Source organism: Cebus imitator, unplaced genomic scaffold (genome assembly GCF_001604975.1).
Source record: "Cebus imitator isolate Cc_AM_T3 unplaced genomic scaffold, Cebus_imitator-1.0 Scaffold149, whole genome shotgun sequence".
Lineage (NCBI taxonomy): Eukaryota > Metazoa > Chordata > Mammalia > Primates > Cebidae > Cebus > Cebus imitator.
Genome location: NW_016107464.1, coordinates 442,299 through 449,945, shown reverse-complemented (window position 1 = coordinate 449,945; position 7,647 = coordinate 442,299). Strand labels below are relative to the sequence as shown.

General features: G+C 47.6%; 1 protein-coding gene across 12 annotated transcripts in view; it reads left to right on the top strand.

Annotated features, from left to right (window-relative positions):
* The first annotated feature begins 1,314 nt into the window (after positions 1-1,314).
* Positions 1,315-7,647, top strand: part of UBAP2 (ubiquitin associated protein 2) — a 132,293-nt gene continuing 125,960 nt past the window's right edge. For 10 of the 12 annotated variants that reach the window (XM_037743635.1, XM_037743631.1, XM_037743638.1 and 7 more), the window contains exon 1: positions 1,315-1,446. The gene's annotated coding sequence lies outside the window, so the exon portion shown is untranslated. The remainder of the gene's footprint in view (positions 1,447-7,647) is intronic. The other 2 variants (XM_037743633.1, XM_037743629.1) reach the window with 1 other exon arrangement.

Sequence of the window (7,647 nt, the reverse complement as noted above, 5' to 3'; positions counted from 1 at the left end):
AATAGGCCAATAAATGGAAAATACTTGAAAACGCTATGCTACAGTTATAAACCATCATCTTATTTATGCTTAATTCTTGGAGTTGACAACAGGTCAGAGCCTATTGAGAGGAGGTCATTAGGTAATTTTCCAAGACAGAAGACCTGGGTCTCTTCGGTCAAGAAACAACTCCAAGCTTCTTTTTTTAATCCTTAAGTAGGGGAAATCCTGGACTCAAGGGGCTGATTATATATATAATATAAATGATAATATAGGCCGGGAGCGGTGGCTCATGCCTGTAATCACAGCACTTTGGGAGGCCAAGGCAGATGGACCACAAGGTCAGGAGTTCGAGACCAGCCTGGCCAATATGGTGAAACCCCATCTCTACTAAAAATACAGAAAACAGCCGGGCATGGGGGCGGTCGCCTGTAGTCCCAGCTATTCTGGAGGCTGAGGGAGAAGAATCGCTTGAACCCGGGAGGCAGAGGTTGCAGTGGGCTGAGACAGCGACAGTACAGCCTGGGCGATACAGACTCCGTCTCAAAAAAAAAAAAAAATTGTATAAACGGCTGACATAGAGTAGGCGTTCAGTAGATGCTAGTCTTTTCACCCAGAAGGGACTTGGAAGGTCAAAACCAGAACCGCACTGAACAAGACTGAAAACAAGCCGGCCTTCCGCTTTGCGGTGGCTCTTGCTGCGAACCGTTGGCGTTTTCCCGCGCAGGGGGCGGAGCGCAGAGCAAGCGCAGGAACCAGAGTGGAACCCCACCCCCCGCCAGGACTACACCTCCCAGCAGGCACCACGCTCCGCCACTAGGCGGGGGCATTCAGTGGTATTAGTCCTTGAAGCCAGCTTAGTCAGTTTTCCGTCCCGGCCCTCTTTAAGCACTAATGTCTCTACCGGGTGCGTCTAGAAGCCCGCGGGAGAAATGCTGCGGTAGGGAGGGTCGTCGTGGCTGTGCAGCATGTTGGGAGTCGTAGTCCCCTCGTGCAACGTTTCGGAGGCCAGGCTTGCTCTCAGTGGTTTGATCATATCACGTGACGAGAGAAACGCGGCCACACGGGAGCAACCTGTAGTGCCTTGTGAGGTCATCATGGCCCGACAACGAACTGCAGTTGTGGGCATGCTGGATACGGTGGGTAATACTCTCCTGATGACTCCCAGTACAATATATACTATCAAGTCTCCCTTATTTGTTCCTTTCCGTGGTCTTCCCCCCACCTCCGCGTGGTTGGCATCGCAGGGTTAGGTGGAGGTGGTGGCTAGCGGAGGCTGCGCGCTGTCTGGGCGGGCTGGAAAGCGGCGCATGAGTGACGTGTTGTGGCTCCTCCTTCGCCCGTGACGTGGGGTCACGTGACGGGTTGGGCAGCCTGTGCCGCCGCCGCCGCTTTGTAAGAGGCACATTGGCAGGTAACGAGCGGCGGCGGCGGCAGCAAGTCTTGAGTCCACCGAGAGCAGCAGCGGTAATTGCTATCCTCTCCCTCTCCTTTCCTCTTCTAGGGCCCTGAGCGCTGCAGCCTGCGCTTTCTAGTTCTGGGTTCAGCTCGTCTGAACCCCCACTGCCTTCAGACTGCCTCGGCGCCCAGCCTTGAGGACCGGGCCGAGTTCCACTCGCCAGCTCCACGCTCCCTCTGTGTCCAGGCCCGAGCGCCCTCCTCCCTCTTCCCCTCACGTTGCCCTGTGCTTCTTCCTACTTAACCACGTCCCGGTCAGCCGGGCCCCACCCAGCCCCAGGGGCGCCTCCCCTCCCCCCTTCGGGTTTCTGCTCTGGAGGGTGTGGTTTTCTTTCCCACCTCGGTGCCTGCCGATGGACTGGAGCTTCCCCGCCACGCTGTCGGTCCCATCTGATCACCTTTCCGCTTTCATGCCGATAGCTAATCTTGGGACTGGCCCTCTTAGAGCCCGAACTTCTGCGCCCTCTAACCTTTCCCGGCTTACCCGGAGGCACATTTCAGTTCTACTTCTTTTCAGTTCTGGAGGGTATTAGTCTCAGTTGGGACTCAGTTTTTCTCGTCACCCCCGGTTCCTGTAGTCTGGTTAGTCCTGTAGTCACAGTTCAATCGTTAATGTAGATTTTTGAGCGCTTTGTAAACGGCAGAGCGCTGGCTGTTAATAATACATACTCAAAATGTTATTCTTTCATTGGTGCATTACAACTCAGTTCTATTTGCCTCTGAATCACTTTCCCAGTCGGCTTTTCCACCTTTTCCCCCGAGTTTTCAATCTAATTAGTTGCCCACGCATCTCAACTGACAACGCTCAGGTCTTTAATCCTTGCTTTAGGGGTTGATCCCATCATTATTACTGTTATTTCCTGTTTGATGTAATCCAATCATTTACTATCACTTCTATTGGATATTGTTTTTACCTCACATTCGAGGAAGGTATACGGTTCGCCAGTATTTAGGCTAATTATCTTTCTATAGCACCAGTGTATCCTACCAGTTGAGAGATTTTACAAAATTACTGTTAATTTTAGAGATACGGTCTCCATATGTTGTCCAGGCTGGCCTCTAGCTCTTGGGCTCAAGCAATTCTTCCACCTCAGCCTCCTGAGTAGCTGGGATTACAGGTGCGCACCACGGTGTCTAGCTAGTTGAGGGGTTTTTCAGGTTTCCAGAAGGTATCCAAAGATCTTTTATTTGAAGGGCATATAATTAATTTTTTGGATGAACCCAGTTGTTATATTTCCTTTTCTGCTATGACAGCAGTTTTTTCACCAAGGAGTATGCGACTAGTTATTGCATTCCTCACTTTTCGCTGTGAATTGTGTATCCTTTTTAGTGTCAGTTTGTGAAAGGTGGAAGGAAGATGAAATGATACCTAAGCTGGTCTGTATTCTACGTTGGTGCGTTCCCCTTTTACCTGAGGAAATGAAATGTATTCCACTCCCTGGAGATAACTTTCTTCCAGTACACTCACCTGTGGATCCCCTTAGTTAGGGCCGACGTTCCATTGCTTTAAAGGCTTCTCTTACCAGGCAGAAGTGATTAGTTTCCCACACTGCCCTTTTACTTGCTGCCAGTGTACTCCTGATTTTCATACTTATGGCTAGTTGACACATGTGGCAAGAGACTTTATCACAGCTCTTATTTCCCCCATTTGCTTTTCTGTTGCCTCTCATCCTCAATAATTATGAAACCTTTTAGACAAGGAAGGTTTTTGTTGTGATTGAAATATGGCCGAAAGTGGTGGCATGGGAGAGAATGAGGCCATGGGAAAGGGTTGTGGTAATTGCCCCTCCTGCCTGTTTCCTGCTGCTCTGGTTTCCTCTGTCCTCTCTTTAAATGTGGGCTGGACCAACAGTAGTCACATGGAGTTGCCTTTAGAACCGTATTGGAACAACAATAACACCTTTGCTTCCCTTTCCTGGTTACTAGTACAGCCTCTGTAGTGATGACTAGGATTGTCTGTCTTAGTATTAGCCTGAGTAACTTTTATTGTTTGGGGAGAAATAGTATGACAACATGGAGAAGAATAGGTTTATTTCAATATGTACTTGTGTTGTGATGGGAACGGGTCCCTATATCTACCCTCTTAAGTATAAAGTATATGTAGAAAGTATAAACTGTCTTGAAGGTTTGGAGTGGTTTGAAGTGAAGCCTTTACTTCTAAAATGTTAGTTTTGAATTGTTGATTTCTCAGTCGTCGTTTTTTTTGAGATGGTGGAGTTTAACTCTTTTTGCCCAGGCTGGAGTGCAATGGTGTGATCTTGGCTCACCTCAGCCTCTGCCTCCCAGGTTCAAGCAATTCTCCTGCCTCAGCCTCCGGAGTAGCTGGGGTTGCAGGCATGTGCGACCACACCCAGCTAAGTTTTTGTATTTTTAGTAGAGATGGGGTTTCTCCATGTTGATCAGGCTGGTCTCCAACTCCCAACCTCAGGCCATCGCCCTCCTCGGCCTCCCAAAGTGCTGGGGTTACAGGGGTGAGCCACCTCACCCGGCCCTCTTTTTTTTTTTTTTTTTTTAAAATGATGGCTTAAGATTTCCTTTGTTAATAAGATAACTTTTTTGGCAGGGAGGATGAGGGGTGGGTGGGGGTGAGGGGATGGTAGTTGTGGGGGTGGGTTGGTAGGGGTTGGAGGGGGTGGTTAAGTGGATGATAAAGGGTTAATGCCTGCTCAGAAGAAGCAGTCTGCAGGCATTCACAAACTGTAAAGTTCTCTGTCCTCAAGCAAATCTGTCTTTATTTTTTCTTGTGAGAAACCTGTATGTCAGCAAATACCCCTTCACTCTTAGTTGTTAATTTGAGTAAATGGAGTGTCCTTAAAATGTAAGTGTTATGGGCTAGGCATGGTGGCTCACACCTGTAATCCCAGCACTTTGGGAGGTCGAGATGGTTGGATCACCTGAGGTCAGGGGTTTGAGACCAGCCTGACTAACATGGAGAAAGCCCTGTCTCTACTAAAAAGACAAAATTATCTAGGCACGGTAGCACATGCCTGTAATCCCAGCTGCTTGGGAGGCTGAGTCAAGAGAATTGCTTGAACCTGGGAGGTGCAGGGTGGTGAGCTTAGATTGTGCCATTGTACTCCAACCTGGGCAACGAGGGAAACTCTGCCTTAAAAAAAAAAAAAAAAAAAAAAAGCTAAGTGTTATGGCACCCATGGTGTGGGCTGGTAACTTAGTAGATCTCATAGATTTTAGAAGCAGCTGTTTTTTTCCAGAAAGGAGAATGGAGATATAACATGAAGGAGGGCAAAGAGAGGGAGGATCTGTAGAGCATATCACCATGTAATCTTTGTGGTAGATTTTGAAATATTGTTTTTTGAGATGGAGTTTAGCACTGTTGCCTGGGCTAGCATGCAGTGGCATAATATTGGCTCACTGCAACCGCTGCCTCCCAGGTTCCAGCAATTCTCTTGTCTCAGCCTCACAAGTAGCTGGGATTACAGACCCCTGCCACCACGCCCAGCTAATGTTTTGTACTTTTAGTAGAGACGGGGTTTTACTATGTTGGCCAGGCTGGTCTCAAACTCCTGACCTTGGCCTCCCAATCTGCACGCCTTGGCCTCCCAAAGTGCTGTGATTACAGGCTTGAGCCACTGCACCCGGTCGGTAATTTTGACCCAACTATCATTTAGGAATAGGATCCTTTTTTCTCCTAACTCAAAGAATCAAATTCATCACATTTTTACAATTTTTTTTTTTTTTGAGATGAAGTCTCACACTGTTGCCCAGGCTGGAGTGCAATGGCGAGATCTCGGCTCACTGCCTCCCGGGTTCAAGTGATTCTCCTGCCTCTGCCTCCTGAGTAGCTGGGATTATAGGCACCACCACCACACTTGGGTAGTTTTTTGTATTTTTAGTAGAGACGGGGTTTCACTATGTTGGTCAGGCTAGTCTTGTACTCCTGACCTTAGGCAATCCACCTGCCTTGGTCTCCCAAAGTGCTGGGATTACAGGTGTGAGCCACTGCGCCTGTTGTAGTTTTTACAATTTTGATGTAAACTGCTTATGCTGGTATTTCCTACTGAGTTTACTTGACATTTTTTGAGTTTCTCTCAAAGATGCTGCTTAAGAATTTTTTTTGGTACTTTTTAATTTTTATATTTTCTAACCATTTGTAAACAATGTTTGATAAGTTTCAGTTTTTTGTTAACTCATTTTCATGCTGGACATGGCACAATTGAATTGAAATCCAGTCAACTATTGGATTTTAAGTATAAAATAGGGCTCACATTAAGGAGTAGAGTAGGTGTTTTATTTAAGACCAGGCAATCTTAGAGACATAGTATCACTCTGTCACCCAGGCTGGTGTGCAGTGGTATGATCTCAACGCACTGCAACCTCTGCCTACCAGGTTCAAGTGATTTTCCTGCCTTAGCCTTCTGAGTAGCTGGTCTTACAGGTGTCTGCCAACACACCTGGCTAATTTTTGTATTTTTAGTAGAGATGGGATTTCACCCATGTTGGCCAGATTAATCTCGAACTCCTGACCTCAGGTGATCTGCCCGCCTTAGCCTCCCAGAGTTCTGGGATTACAAAAATTATCCGTCACGCCTGGCTAATTTTTGTATTTTAGTAGAGATGGGGTTTTATCATGTTGGCCACATTGGTCTTGAACTCCTGACCTCAGGTGATCCCCTGCCTTGGCCTCCCAAAGTGCTGGGATTACAGGCATGAGCCACCATGCTTGGCCTCTTTTTTTATTTTTATTTTTTGAGACAGAATCTCACTCTGTTGCCCAGGCTGGAATGCTGTGATGCCATCTTGGCTCACTGCAACCTCTGCCTCCCTGGCTTAAGTGATTCTTGTGCCTCAGCTTCCCAAGTAGCTGGGACTATAGGCATGCACCACCGTACTCAGCTATTTATTTATTTATTTTTCTGAAATAGAGTTTCATTCTGTTGCTCAGACTGGAGTGCAGTGGTGTGATCTCAGCTCGCTGCAACCTCCGCCTCCCAGGTTCAATCGATTAGCCTGCCACCATGCTTGGCTAATTTTTGTATTTTTTGTAGAGAAAGGGTTTTGTCATGTTGGCCATTCTGGTTTTAAACCCTTGACCTCAGGTGATCCACCTGATTCGGCCTCCCAAAGTGCCTGGATTACAGGCGTGAGCCACCGTGCCTGCCTTTTATTTTCCCCCTAAAACATAGAGTGTATGCTTTAAACATAAAGTTGGGGCCGGGCACGGTGGCTCATGTCTGTAATCCCAGCACTTTGGGAGGCCAAGGTGGGTGGATCACGAGGTCAAGAGATTGAGACCCTCCTGGCCAACATAGTGAAACCCCGTCTCTACTAAAATATAAAAATTAGCTGGGCATGGCACTCGCCTGTAGTCCCAGCTACTTGGGAGGCTGAGGCAGGAGAATTGCTTGAAGCCCGGAGGTGGAGGTTGCAGTGAGCTGAGATCGCACCATTGTACTCCAGCCTGGCGCCTGGCGAAAGAGCGAGACTTTGTCTCAAAAAAAAATAAAAAAATAAAAAATAAATAAAGTTGGGGTCTGGGTCAGTGCCTCCTGCTTGTAATTCCAGGACTTTGGGAGGCTGAGGTGGAAGGATTGCTTGAGCAGGAGTTTCAGACCAGCCTGGGCAACATAGTGAGACCTTGTCTCTATAAAAAAATGTAAAAATTAGCTGGACATGATGGCATGTACCCAGAGTTCCAGCTACTTGGGTTGTTGAGGTGGGAGGATTGCTTGAGTCCAGGATGTTGAGGCTCCAGTGAGCTATGTATGATTGTGCCACTGCACTCCAGCCTGGGTGACAGAGACCCTGTCTCAGTAAATAAATAGGATTATACTTTGCATACTTGCTGATCTTTATTGAAAAATACAGCATAGTCTGGGTGTGGTGGCTAATCCCTGTAATCCCAGCACTTTGGAAAGCCAAGGCAGATGGATCACTTGAACCCAGGAGTTGGAGACCAGCTTGGGCAATGTGGCAAAACCCTGTCTCTGCTAAAAATACCAACATTAGCTGGACGTGGCGTGCTTGTAGTCCCAGCTACTCAGGAGGCTGAGGTTGGAGGGTTGCTTAAGCCTGGAAGGTTGAGACTGCAGTGGGCCGTGATTGTGCCCGAGTTTCAGCCTGGGCGACAGACCCTGTCTCAGAAGAAAAACCCAAAAACCAGCATACATACCATAGAAGGTATATGAGGCATAAAAACGTGTAGATCTGTCAATGTGCAATGTAGAAGCTGGTGAGGGGGAAAACATGTAG